Source organism: Siphateles boraxobius, unplaced genomic scaffold (assembly GCF_051911475.1).
Source record: "Siphateles boraxobius isolate OS27281-9 unplaced genomic scaffold, OSU_SipBor_1 6, whole genome shotgun sequence".
Classification (NCBI taxonomy): domain Eukaryota; kingdom Metazoa; phylum Chordata; class Actinopteri; order Cypriniformes; family Leuciscidae; genus Siphateles; species Siphateles boraxobius.
The window spans coordinates 2947295-2962390 of NW_027509186.1; the positions used below are offsets into that span (position 1 = coordinate 2947295).

At 44.4% G+C, this 15096-nt stretch overlaps 1 non-coding gene across 1 annotated transcript; it reads left to right on the forward strand.

The window, feature by feature from the left end:
* Positions 1-6729: 6729 nt before the first annotated feature.
* trnav-cac (transfer RNA valine (anticodon CAC)) lies at positions 6730-6802 on the forward strand. Its single transcript has one exon. It is a non-coding gene; the product is annotated as a tRNA-Val (tRNA).
* The last annotated feature ends 8294 nt before the right edge of the window (positions 6803-15096 follow it).

A 15096-nucleotide genomic window follows, 5' to 3' on the forward strand; every position in this document is an offset into this window, starting at 1 on the left:
AACTGAATAAGTTGCACGTGGGAGGGCGGAAATACAGGGGTCGAAAGGTCGCACCGCCTCCAAATTCGCCGCCCTGGTAGTCGAGGGGCCCCCGGTTCTAGATCCCGGATCGCAGGGTTCTAGATCGGTTCCAAGTGTATCATTTTTTTGTTCAAAAATCTCCTCACTTTTGGTTCTACTGAGCATATGTCTTTCTGTGTGTGCAAGAGGGCTGCCATTAATTGGACCATGTGCTCGGTGAAGGGTGGACAGAAAGGTCCGATCGGCCCGAAACTGACGTATGCGTCTCGTTACGGGCCCCTGGGACGGGTTCTAGAGTTCCGCGTCCCTCTGAACTTTTTTCACGCTAATTGGCCACCAACAGCCCCATGGAATAAGTTGCACGTGGGACGTCAAAAAAACAGGGGCCAAAAGGGGTCGAAAGGTCGCAGCGGCCCCAAATTCGGCACGGCTGTGGTCCGGGGGCCCCCGGTTCTAGATCACGGGCTTGGTGGTTCTAGATCGGTTCTAAGTATGTGTTTCAGCCAAACGCTTTGAAGGAAACGCCCGATCGGCCCGAAACCGACACGTGGGTCTCGTCACGGGCCCCGGGGACGGGTTCTAGAGTCCCGCGTCCCTCTGACCTTTTTTCGCGCTAATTGGCCACCAACAGCCCCATGGAATAAGTTGCACATAAGTTGGAACAAGTAGGCCGTCTAATCCTAACTGCTGAATTAACCCTTGCAGACACATGCTCCCATAGAGATCAATGGGAGACAGAGAGGTGCATAAAAAATAGCTAAAAATAAACTTGGCATGTCTCGACCTAGCCCGCTCTGTCTGTCGCAGAGGGCCACGTGACGCAACTTTTTGTAGAGTTTGGGGCCCCTCGGACCCCCGGGGGCCGCGCGGGAGCCACTGACACGTGCAACTTATCCCATTCATTTTTCATAGGCGTTTGGTGGACATCCCCACGCAACGGTCCCAATAGCTCCGAATGGCTCCGATTTGAAATCTGTGGCCCCTCAGGGTCCCCTCAGACGGTCCGCAAAGACTGGGGTCCGTAGTACCCCGTTAAGTTCGTTACAGTTAAAAACAGCATTCCATCTGTAACCTATTTGACGGGTGCCCTAAATGCTGTCCGTGGACAGTCCATTTTTAGGCTAATTATGCATAATTATTAGCTTTAATGTACATCAGTGTGTTGTATTGTGTCCCCTGTGTGGTGTACAGTAGGTTTCACCTCATAAAACCACTGTAATTATGAAATATGACCTGTTAATGCATTGACCACGGACAGCCTATTTGGACCCCGTCAAATAAGTTGCAGGTGGGACTTCACCACATGTGATAAAATCGCCTAATCATTACGGGGATTCATCCGCTGAAAATGTCTAAGTTAAAAACAGCATCCCACCTGTAGCTTATTCGACAGGGTCCAAATAGGCTGTTCATGGACAGCCCATATTTAGGCTAATTATGCATAATTAATAGCTTTAATGTACATCAGTGTGCTGTATTGTGTCCCCAGTGTGGTTTACAGTAGGTTTGACGACATAAAACCATTGTAATTATGAGATATGACCTATTAATGCATTGACCACGGACAGCCTATTTGGACCCCGTCAAATAAGTTACAGGTGGGCCCTGTTTCAGGTTTCAGCTCCAAATTGTGTCCAGAGGCTGAGATCTGGACGTCCCACCTGCAACTTATCCCATTCAAAAATTTAGGCTGTTCGTGGACAGTGGAATTTCGGGGTTCTGAAGGCTGCTAATTGCTCAGGGGGGCCCAAAGATGAACTTAAAATTGATATTTAATCATTTTTATGCATTTTTATCAATCATGACAACAAAATATAAAAAAGATCCCACCTGTAACTTATTTGACAGGGTCCAAATAGGCTGTTCGTGGACAGTCCATATTTAGGCTAATTATGCATAATTAATAGCTTTAATGTACATCAGTGTGTCGTATTGTGTCCCCAGTGTGTTGTACAGCAGGTTTCACCTAATAAAACCACTGTAATTATGAAATATGACCTATTAATGCATTGACCACGGACAGCCTATTTGGACCCCGTCAAATAAGTTACAGGTATACTTTGCCCACTTGTAACTTATTTGACAGGGTCCAAATAGGCTGTCTGTGGACAGTCCATTTTTAGGCTACAGTGGGCCCTTAATTTGCCCACCTGTAACTTATTTGACAGGGTCCAAATAGGCTGTCTGTGGACAGTCCATTTGTAGGCTACAGTGGGCCCTTAATTTGCCCACCTGTAACTTATTTGACAGGGTCCAATTAGGCTATTCGTGGACAGTCCATTTTTAGGCTACAGTGGGCCCTTAATTTGCCCACCTGTAACTTATTTGACAGGGTCCAAATAGGCTGTCTGTGGACAGTCCATATTTAGGCTAATTATGGATAATTAATAGCTTTAATGTACATCAGTGTGTTGTATTGTGTCCCCAGTGTGGTGTACAGTAGGTTTCACCTAATAAAACCACTGTAATTATGAAATATGACCTATTAATGCATTGACCACGGACAGCCTATTTGGACCCCGTCAAATAAGTTACAGGTATACTTTGCCCACTTGTAACTTATTTGACAGGGTCCAAATAGGCTGTCTGTGGACAGTCCATTTTTAGGCTACAGTGGGCCCTTAATTTGCCCACCTGTAACTTATTTGACAGGGTCCAAATAGGCTGTCTGTGGACAGTCCATTTGTAGGCTACAGTGGGCCCTTAATTTGCCCACCTGTAACTTATTTGACAGGGTCCAATTAGGCTATTCGTGGACAGTCCATTTTTAGGCTACAGTGGGCCCTTAATTTGCCCACCTGTAACTTATTTGACAGTGTCCAAATAGGCTGTTCGTGCACAGTAATTTTTTAGGCTAATTATGCATAATTAATAGCTTTAATGTACATCAGTGTGTTGTATTGTGTCCCCAGTGTGGTGTACAGTAGGTTTCACCTAATAAAACCACTGTAATTATGAAATATGACCTATTAATGCATTGACCACGGACAGCCTATTTGGACCCCGTCAAATAAGTTACAGGTGGGCCCTTACTTTGCCCACCTGCAACTTATTTGACAGGGTCCAAATAGGCTGTTCGTGGACAGTCCATTTTTAGGCTAATTATGCATAATTGATAGCTTTAATGTACATCAGTGTGTAGTATTGTGGCCCCTGTGTGGTGTACATTAGGTTTCACCTAATAAAACCACTGTAATTATGAAATATGACCTATTAATGCATTGACCACGCTCAGCCTATTTGGACCCCGTCAAATAAGTTACAGGTGGTTCCTTACTTTGCCCACCTGCAACTTATTTGACAGGGTCCAAATAGGCTGTTCGTGGACAGTCCATTTTTAGGCTAATTATGCATAATTGATAGCTTTAATGTACATCAGTGTGTTGTATTGTGGCCCCTGTGTGGTGTACAGTAGGTTTCACCTAATAAAACCACTGTAATTATGAAATATGACCTATTAATGCATTGACCACGGACAGCCTATTTGGACCCTGTCAAATAAGTTACAGGTGGGCCCTTACTTTGCCGACCTGTAACTTATTTGACAGGGTCCAAATAGGCTGTTCGTGGACAGTCCATTTTTAGGCTAATTATGCATAATTAATAGCTTTAATGTACATCAGTGTGTTGTATTGTGTCCCCAGTGTGGTGTACAGTAGGTTTCACCTAATAAAACCACTGTAATTATGAAATATGACCTATTAATGCATTGACCACGGACAGCCTATTTGGACCCCGTCAAATAAGTTACAGGTGGGCCCTTACTTTGCCCACCTGTAACTTATTTGACAGGGTCCAAATAGGCTGTTCATGGACAGTCCAGTTTTAGGCTACAGTGGGCCCTTAATTTGCCCACCTGTAACTTATTTGACAGTGTCCAAATAGGCTGTTCGTGCACAGTAATTTTTTAGGCTAATTATGCATAATTAATAGCTTTAATGTACATCAGTGTGTTGTATTGTGTCCCCAGTGTGGTGTACAGTAGGTTTCACCTAATAAAACCACTGTAATTATGAAATATGACCTATTAATTCATTGACCACGGACAGCCTATTTGGACCCCGTCAAATAAGTTACAGGTGGGCCCTTACTTTGCCCACCTGCAACTTATTTGACAGGGTCCAAATAGGCTGTTCGTGGACAGTCCATTTTTAGGCTAATTATGCATAATTGATAGCTTTAATGTACATCAGTGTGTAGTATTGTGGCCCCTGTGTGGTGTACATTAGGTTTCACCTAATAAAACCACTGTAATTATGAAATATGACCTATTAATGCATTGACCACGCTCAGCCTATTTGGACCCCGTCAAATAAGTTACAGGTGGTTCCTTACTTTGCCCACCTGCAACTTATTTGACAGGGTCCAAATAGGCTGTTCGTGGACAGTCCATTTTTAGGCTAATTATGCATAATTGATAGCTTTAATGTACATCAGTGTGTTGTATTGTGGCCCCTGTGTGGTGTACAGTAGGTTTCACCTAATAAAACCACTGTAATTATGAAATATGACCTATTAATGCATTGACCACGGACAGCCTATTTGGACCCTGTCAAATAAGTTACAGGTGGGCCCTTACTTTGCCGACCTGTAACTTATTTGACAGAGTTCAAATAGGCTGTCCATGGACATGCCATTTTAAGTCTAATAATGCATAGTTCTTCTGATGGGACACATAGGCCATTCGTGGCCACACAGGCGGTCAGTGGGACGAATAGGCTGTCCGTGGTCACTGGGCGGGGCCACGGGCCGTCACTTAAATTGGCCGTGGACAGACGGGCCGTTCGTGGTCAAACAGGCTGTCAGTGGGACGAATAGGCTGTCCGTGGTCACTGGGTGGGGCCACGGGCCGTCACTTAGATTGGCCGTGGACAGACGGGCCGTTCGTGGTCAAACAGGCTGTCAGTGGGACGAATAGGCTGTCCGTGGTCACTGGGCAGGGACACGGGCCGTCACTTAGATTAGCCGTGGACAGACGGGCCGTTCGTGGTCAAACAGGCTGTCAGTGGGCTGTCAGTGGGACGAATAGGCTGTCCGTGGTCACTGGGCGGTCGGTGGGATGAATAGGCCGTTCGTGGTCACATAGGTGGTCGGTGGGACGAATTGGCTGTTCGTGTCAGTGGGCGTGGCCAGGGGCCGTCACCCAGGTTGGCCGTGGGCGAAAAGGCCGTTCGTGGTCACACAGGCGGTCGGTGGGACGAATAGGCTGTTCGTGTCAGTGGGCGTGGCCAGGGGGCTGTTCGCAGGTCACAGGTGGGACGGACGGGCGCTCCGTGGTCGGTGGGTGCGGTCAGGGAATTTCGCGAAAGGGCGGTCAGGGGGACGCACGTGCGCTCCGTGGACGCCCGCCCGCAACCTGTTCGGCGCGTGTCGAATCGACTGAGGGCGGTCGGCGAGTCGCCCCCCTGTGGCCGATGCCCGGATCGCAGGCGAGGGGGCCGGATTTCGTCGGCGCCGTCGGCCGGTCCCCGAAAAATCACCTAGGGGGCGACGCGCGGGGGTCCCCTTCCCTAACCCGGTGGCCTAAAGGGCGAAAGGTCCTCGGTTCGAAACCCGAGCAGAAACAGTGGTTGGATTCTGACAGAAAATGTAAACTGTTTGCCACACTAGGTGGGTGAAGCGCTCATTTCCTTTATATCAGTGGTCTCAAACTCAATTCCTGGAGGGCCACAGCTCTGCACAGTTTAGCTCCAACCAGCTCAAACTCACACCTGCAAGGAAGTTTCTAGCAATCCTGAAGACCTTGATTAGCTGAATCAGGTGTGCTTGATTAGGGTTGGAGCAAAACTGTGCAGAGCTCTGGCCCTCCAGGAATTGAGTTTGAGACCACTGCTTTATATGCTTTTTAATAAGCGTGCACCTAAAGATTTATGTCTGCAACCTGAAGATGTGTTTCCGTAGTGAAGTGGTTATCACGTTCGCCTCACACGCGAAAGCTCCCCAGTTCGAAACTGGGCGGAAACTGTGGGTGGTTTTTGCAAAAATTTCGTATGCGATTTTCTGTTGAGCAGGTCAGTACACTTGCAGGGATGTTTGTGGTTTAATCTCTTTAGAAAAGGACAAAAATAAAACAAATGACCATTAAGGTTTCCTGTACAGTAATATAAAATGTTCGGTCTGCCAACAAAATTAGCAGCATTTTGCCATGTTAAAAACACTGGGCAGTCTATAGTTTCAGTCGCTTTTGAACAAGCGTACGCTAGAAGCAGTGGGACTGACGTCCAAATCAAGTTTCTGTAGTGCAGTGGTTATCACGTTCGCTTTACACGCAAAGGTCTTCAGTTCAAAACTGGGTGGAAACAAGTGGAGGCATGTTAAATATAAATGCTGCAATTCGATACAAAACCCTTACTTTTAAGACAGGTGAAGGCCATCGTACCCAGGAGCTGTAGGCAGACTGCCATGCCGAATGACCTCTGTTCTGTTGTTTGTGGAATTCACAGACTGTCACACTGCTTGCAGAGTAGATAATGGGAAGGAGCCATCTTCTAAAAAGCACATGTACCTCATCAATAGGTTTCTGTAGTGTAGTGTTCATCACGTTCGCCTAACACGCAAAAGGTCCTCTGTTCGAAACCGAGCAGAAACAGTGGTTGGATTCTGACAGAAAATTTAAACTTTTTGCCACGCTAGTAGCAGCGCTCCTTTCCTTTATATGCCTTTTAATAAGCGTGCACCTAAAGATTTATGTCTGCAACCTGAAGATGTGTTTCCGTAGTGTAGTGGTTATCACGTTCGCCTCACACGCGAAAGGTCCCCAGTTCGAAACTGGGCGGAAACTGTGTGTGGTTTTCGCTTGATCAGGTCAGTACACTTGCAGGGATGCAGGCACATTTTCTGTCAAAAATAAAACAAATGACCGTTGAGGTTTCCTGTACAGTAATAAAAAATGTTTGGTCTGCCAACAAAATTAGCAGCTTTTTGCCATGTTTAAAACACTGGGCAGTCTATAGTTTCAGTCGTTTTTGAACAAGCGTACCCTAGAAGAGGTGGGACTGACATCCACATCAAGTTTCCGTAGTGTAGTGGTTATCACGTTCGCTTTACACACGACAGGTCCTCAGTTCAAAACTGGGTGGAAACAAGTGGAGGCATGTTAAATATAAATGCTGCAATTCGCTACATAACCCTTGTGAAGGCCATCGTACCAAGGAGCTGTAGGCAGATTGCCATGCCGAATAACCTCTGTTCTGTTGTTTGTGGAATTTACAGACAGTCACACTGCTTGCAGGGCAGATTATGGGAAGGAGCCATCTTCTAAAAAGCACATCCCTCTCAACATTAGGTTTCTGTAGTGTAGTGGTCATCACATTCGCCCAACACGTGAAAGCGTAGCGGAAACTCAAATCAACGGAACACCTTTTACAAACCAATCGCAAAGGTTTTATCAAAAGGTGTAATCAGGTAATGGCAATCCGCGAGCTACCTAATATCGTTTAATATGAGGTGTCTTTCAAGGCATAATATCTTAGTAAACCGTAGGGCTCGTTTTATGAAAGCTTGACTTGAAAGTCAATCAGACCCTTTATCAAATGCGTCATTAAATGTGTACGAATCTATAAAGTGATACGAGATCACATAGAGACCAGATACATAATGGTTCACGAACCGTTGAAATTTAAAACAATTTCGAAACAGCTATGACGCGTAACGAAGCCCAGTTTAATAAAATCACGTGACCTTAGCAGTGATACACTCCGAATGATTTGAGACGAATGATTCACCCTGGTGTCAGAGCTTCACGAAGCACGTCTCATAAGAGGGTTAAACCACCCTCTTCTCTCTCTCTTTCTCTCTCTCGACCCCTTCCTCTTGGTTTCACTTTCAGATTGAAACCCAGATACTTTGGGTTTTTATTTGTGTTTCTTTTATTTTTACTTAAATCTACCCCTATTTTATTTTGTGTATTTACACCTGTTGAGCCTGAATAGTCCTATTCAGTTAAATTGAATTTAATTAAATTGGGAATTTAATTAAATCAATTTGCTTAGTCAAGTTCCCCTCTAGTTACCAGAGCTATGAGAACACACAATGTTTACATAAATTTTTTTTATTTATTTTTATTTTATTTCAATTTAGTTATTTACGTTTGTTTCAGCCTGAATTCTTATATTCAGCTAAAGAAAAAAAGAAGGGCTTAGCTAAATTTGAAATTTAATTAAATTACTTGATACACTTCCCTTTCCTTTTAGTTTTCTTAGAGCTATAAGGACGTTCTAACTTTACCTTTACCTTATTTTAGATCACTAGTCACTATCCTCATCTTCTCTCTCTCTATAGGATTACAATATCTAGCGACTGTTGTTTCCATAGCGAGTTACACAGGTCATTAATATCCTACTTCCTGTCTGTGTTTTACCCATCCTCACTCCTTAGCACCAAGCTAAGTACATAAAGTACGGCTAAACACAAACGCACAGTAGGCCCCAGACAGAAGTGGAAACACTTCCCATTGTTTCTTCTTCTTCTTTTGGACCTTGAGATGTCTGATGTGTCCCTGGTAGCTTAGTCTAACAGCAGCATAACCCATAAGTGACTCCTGTTTACCTATGTCTCCTAGCTAAACCTAAATAGGTAAAACACTCCTTTCTTCCTCTTCTTTTCTGGTTTCATCCCATTGTTTTATTTTGGTTTTGCTCTATCTGTTACTCTCGTAGCACAACATGTGAGAAGAACCATCAGCATTTTTGAGTAATAGGTTATGACATGTAAGAGCCCAGTCATCAGTCGATGCTGCTTAAAGCACGTCAACTAAGATACTCAAAACTTTTTTTTTTTGTTGTGTGTGCTCACCAACACTAAATTTTAGCTGCTCCACATAGCCATTCTCCCACACAGATAGCTCACCACCTCTGTAGAAACTTGCATTTGCCTTTGCCATTTCTCTCTCGTGTTCCCACAAGTGTTCCAGTAGGCCTCAGACACCCAGCCCTGCCACCAGGACCACCTGAAGACCCGGCAGAGCAGTGTCATGGACATCCTTCAGCCTGAAGCAGGCAACGACCTGCCACGGCAGAGGAAGGAACAGTTAGGCAACAATGAAAGCAGACGTCTGACACCCAGCCTGAGCCACCAAGAGCTGACCAGCATTATCTTCTCCTTGGCCATGCTCCCGCAGGCCTCAAACAGGAGGTAAATGAACTAACGCTGCCAGCCACAGGACTCCACAGAGAACGAACCCTGCTCAACGGGAGAAGGCACAGGACAGATGCAAGGACCCTGACAGAGCAGAGCAACTGAAAGAGATCATCAGTTTTCAGGCGGACGACAGCTCTGAGCACCTGCAAACCGACGGGTAAAGAACTGTTTCACTCAAAGAACTTAAAGAAATGGTTGAACTCAAAGAGAGCTAAAGCCATCAATGTGCAGCGGAAGTCCGAACACTGACTTAGCGATGCTGTAACATTATTGACGCACTCCATGTGGTCCAAAGAGAGCTGCAACAGTCCAACCCACTGCAAATGGACCACACAAGAAAGATGGACCCTGCTGACCTTCACATTAGCAGCGTAAACTTCCCCAGCCCTGCACAAAGGGGGGGAGGAGCCAAAGCCCTCGGCTTAACACTTCACCAGACAGTGTCCTGAGAGCCCCTGCAGCTGCAGGAGGAAAAGGTAACTCAGACAATCCCTGAAATGGCACATGAAGTGACACTCAACAATCTCAAGTGAAAGGTCAGAGACATCCCTGCCAATCCACGAGACATTGATTTTCACCTGCAGTCTGCACCTGCAGCCGGTGTGGCACACCGAGACAGACTCCATCTGATCTAGACACATCTAGCCCAGCTGGGCCCTGCCCAAACACCAAGCAGGACAGACCTAGAAGGGCCTGTGCTACCACCACCGACTCCGAACGAGTTTTCTGTGGAACTTACAACGAACCTGTGACGGAGGAGGACACCAGCTTCAAGAAACTTTTCCTCCAAAACCAGTTAGTCACCATATTTTCACCTGCCCCCACGCAATGCCCACTCAACGATGCGTGACCTGATGCAGAAGGCCTCTAACACAGAAGGCCTCCCCAGAAAAGGTTCCTAAGACCCCATTGATTCTGAACTGCAAAGCCAGAAGGCACACAGCATGAAAACAATGCAAGACTCTGCTAAAAAGTCCCTGGTCAACATAGGACATAAAACTTTTAAAGTAGATGAAAATGTGTGCTCAAAGAGCAGCAAGACTCTGCATTAGTAAAAGTAGAATTTTACTGATATAAAGGAAATCTTGAATGGACGTGTAAGCCTCACCTGCCAACAGACTATGCACGACTCTTTTGAAACAAACATTTGCTACATGCTGGTTGAATTGGCACTGCTACACATTAGTTTCCATGACAATGAAGGGTTACAGGAAAACTAGCATGACCTAGAGCCCCTTCGTAACTACTGTTATCCTAAAAAAGTGCTTATTTGATCATTCCGATCCAAACGGGACATGATATGCGATACACATTTTGATCACTAGCTGCTGGCTTGTCTAAATGCAGATAAAACGATAGCTGGAATTGACATCTCTACTTAAAATAATAATAATAAAAAATAAAAAAAAAGGGGTCTTAACTGGTATCGGTAATTTCAGCATTAAAGCGTAAGTCTGTTTGACAAAGGAATCTCATCTCAGCGGCATGCAAACTGTACCGGTATTTATTAGTCTGCTTTGGTTGAAGGAATCCAAATTGCAGTATTGCTTAATCTGTTTCTGACGAAGGAATCTCAGTACAGTGTTATATACACGTAGACTTGGGTGATGCTCCCCTTTCTACAAAGTAAAGACCTTACAAATTATTGTTAGGTTGATGTAAATTCACCTAAATTTTGGCTGCATCTACAAGCAGAGAGCTACCTAGCGATCAAAACTGTTTACTCGCTGAAAAGTCAGTATTTATGCACGAGATGGACGTAACTATATAGGCTTAGACAAGCTTTGACTTACAGCAAATCTATTTCCTTACTCTGTAAACAAATAGAATAAGTTGCGTACAGTAAAGAGAAGAGTTCCATGAGTAAAATTTGCAAATGCCAAACCACATTTGCATTTTACTGAATGTAACATCAAGTTCTTGAAAGATTTAAAGTATAGGCGCCCCCTTTTAACCCGTTTAAACATGCATAACTCATTTAAAATGTGCGGACATTCTTCATGGACTGTTGAATTGTTCTGACATGCACTGGTTCCCATGACAACGACTTGTCACAGGAAGTGCTAACTCGTGACGTCATCTTGTAAACAAACCAGCCTAGGTGGCTAAGCTAACTTAACCTAGCGTCCATCCAGTTTAGGCTAAGCTAAGCTAACCTAGCATCCATCCAGCTTAGGCTAAGCTACATAATAACTTCTACAGTTAGCGGTTAGCATCATTTACTTGAAGCCTTAATTACAGCTTTTATGTATACAGCGCAAAGTATTCTAAAATACTTTCTTTAACCCCATTTAGGGTTTCTAATTTTTCTCTTTCCTTACTTTCAATTCTTCTCAGCTGAATTTCACCTTCACTAGTTTAGGCATAGTCCTTGCTGAGCGCTGTAGGCTAAATTTGCAGATGCCCTGTCAATTAAACCCAAGTTTAATTACATGTAAGCTGTGTAGCTAGAGAAGAATTCTTATAGTTATGAGAATTTTCATCAGCATGTTGACTAAACCTTTGGAGGGACACACACGGTGTGGTCTTAAACACGCAACAGCTGTGACCCACTATGGAGTTTTGGTCCAGGCAAATCTAAAGGTTAGTCACTAGTGCTATTGATTACTCTCAATTTCAGATCATTCCGGCTGTTTTGATCACTTACTTAAGTCCTTTTTATTTTTATTTTACTTCGATAATAATAGCAGTCAGCTATTCACTTGTCTATACTGTCATGTATATGATTTATTTCCATTTCTTCTCTTGTTCAAATGTGGTTCCATTTCCCATAGGGCCCAGAAAGGAACCAGAGACACCTTTATTTGTGATTTTGTTTATTTTCAACAAGTGCACTAATTTTTATGACCCTGCAACACAAGTAACTTTAACGATTACTAGGGCATAACTATAGTCCTGAGGATTGATAATAAGCATAATTTGAATAGGAAAGCTGTCCTTTTTCCTCCTATTCTTCACTTCGTCAAGCCGTAGTGAACCACCAGTTAAGTCCAGAGAAATATTTTAGTCATAAGAACCATCTTAAGTCATTTATTTCATCTCGGCTATGCCCTTTCCAGGAAATACTCTCGGAACCACACAAGTCTTAGCCTCCTAACATTCACAGCTAAGATGATAAGGATACAATACATACTTCACTAGCTAGCTACACATGAAATACCTAGCTTTATGCTACATATCTAGCGAACCCATTAAACCGTGGCTCTGAACTTTCTAGGGTCATGCATTAGTCTCTCACCACAGGTGTGCCAAAATGTTGCAGATCCTCTGCTTAACCTGACCTTAACCGGTTAGGAGAACGAAAAGACTGACAAGCCATCGCGAGGAACACTGTTCCACCCATGGCTGCTGACATCCGACGGCACCGGAGCCAACGGAACTGCACCATGAGAGAAGAGGACAAACGACCCATGACCCAAGCCAGAGTTACAGCCACACCGGGGTGATCAAGATTCTCATCTCCTTACCCCACCTTATGGGTATAAAACAGAAGGTAAACAACCTCACATAATAGATCACAGCGTCCCACAAGGAGCGGACCTGTGCCCAAAGCCTTACAGACCAGCTAGACACTGAGGTTCGAACCAGATTCAATGCAGCTGGACTGAGCATGCCCAGGACCAGCACAGAACTGTCACCATGGCAACAACCCAGGTACCAGCCAAGCCCCTTGGAGAAGCCATGGAGGACAGCACCCTCAACCTGCAAACACCACAGGAAGACCACGGCTGTCAACGACAGCATCCTCTTCCATACCCTTCACACAGGTGTCAATCTGAGGCTCCGCAAGGACAGCTGGACGCACCTGCCTCAGAGTTACTGGAGCCGCTGACACACGCAAAATAGCTCCCTGCACAGGACTCACCCGAGGAGTCCTGTAAGGTACAAGCTTCCGACTCCTTGCCCACCCCAGCTTAGGCAAGCTTGCGTCGGCACCACCATAAGGACAGAACAACACTTCAATCCTTCAGACCTCTCGTGACTGAGAGGCTAACAACCACCTTCTGACCTCCGGCCACCAGCACCATGTCAGCTTGAAAACCTCTCTATGCTACATAGAGGCCTAACCACTTCCTGCAACCACAAGGAAACACCTGCCCCAAAACTAATGAACTTCAGAATGTCCCAAAACCTGCTGCCTCAACACCTGCTGCAGAGACCTGGACTTGGCTACTGTCCACATCACCAGCCGTGGAACGACCACCGCTCCAGAAGACACGAGCAACCAGAGGCCACCATGGCCTTCCAGCCTTCTATGACAAGTGTGTGTCCGATCTCTGCACTTCCAACTTCGCTCGTGGTTGTCCTTGAGGGGGGACAACAACGATCGAGAGGGGGGATCTGTAGGGTATGGACCAATCAGACACATACTAATTATTCATTATATACAAAGGTTTATGAAACTCCTCACACAGCCCAAATTAACAAACACAAGGGCAGAAACAGTGTCATGTTACAGGGCATGACAAGGAGATTTTACGACCTCCGAGGAATGTGGCCACATACTCAAGAGAGAGACTATGAAACAGAAACCCTCTTTAAAACAGACTTTGCTGCATTAATCATAGACTAACTGATCTATAAATGAACATGCATAAAACTGTGAAAGAAACAGTGTAAATGGTTTACTGTCTCGTGTACTATTAGGTATATATTATGGTATGTATCCTGGTATACAACAAACTAACGATCAATGTAACCTCACCTGTATAGTGCCTCCTACCTAACTAATCCTCATTTAATGACTCACACTTTGATGTACATCACCTTCTTCTAGAATGCAGTGTGGATGTGTTATAGCTATTTTAGCATTAATGAAGGTATAATCTTCCTAGGGACAAAGATCCATAAATCAACTAAGAGCCACTTTCCCTCTCAGACATGTCCCCTTTTCTGATTGGTCGAGTTCAACCCTTAGGGGAGGATCTTCTCCAGGCCTTATTAGAGACAGTCCACATGTGACCTGCCTCTCTTAGTTTTTCATCCAGCCGCAACACTGTTCTGGTGAGACTGGGGAGCCCCCTCCCCCTCCACGGGGGCCCCAGGGCCCAGCAGGCCTCGATTCCAACCAGATCCGGCCTCATGGAAAAGAGAGAAGACTCTCTCACAAAGAACCAAGGACAATCTCAGGAGTTTTGGAACAAAGACTCCAACCAACAAAGACTCCAACCAACAACGACTCCAATCACCCATCCTTCCGACTTCCTCACTTCTCCTGGGTGCTCGGCGTGGCCTCAACAGAGTCCCAGGCCTTGCCCAAACCAGCCATGCGGTCCTGGAGAAAGAGAACGCTCAACCAACTTCCACTTGACACTGCCGGAACCATCAACGACTTCAATTTTCAACAACTTCAAGAATTGTTCCCATTACAAATGCAAGTATTCAATTCAATGAAATGTGTAAAATGAAATTCTGATGGTTCTTCTCATAGACCCTCTTCCGGTTTCCAACTTCATCCTATCACTAACCTATTTATGTATTCATGTGTGTATGTTGTTTAGTTTATTTATATTCATATAAATATCTATATTTAGTTAATAAAACTTGTACATAATATGTATTTGGTTCTGTTTTGCTTGCAATACAAGTCACTTTACGATCACGGTTTTTGCTACTGGCTCAAAGTACAAGTACAGGCGAAGAAATAATTATTCTTCGGTGGCCATGGAAGATACCCTTTTCTTAGAATAAATTAATAATCAAAAGAGTTCGTTGGAAGAACTGATTAATTGATTGTAATATTAATTCAGCCACATCAAGTTAATCCAATTAACTGACCCAAATATTTATAATTAATAATAACAAGATATTATTGATTATTAATATTTCCAAAAAGCTGAGTTCCTTACAAGAGTTAGTATATATTTACAGTTTTTTTCAATTGTTTACACGCAATTTTGAAAACCGGGTTCTTTTTTTCAAAATGTAATCACAATT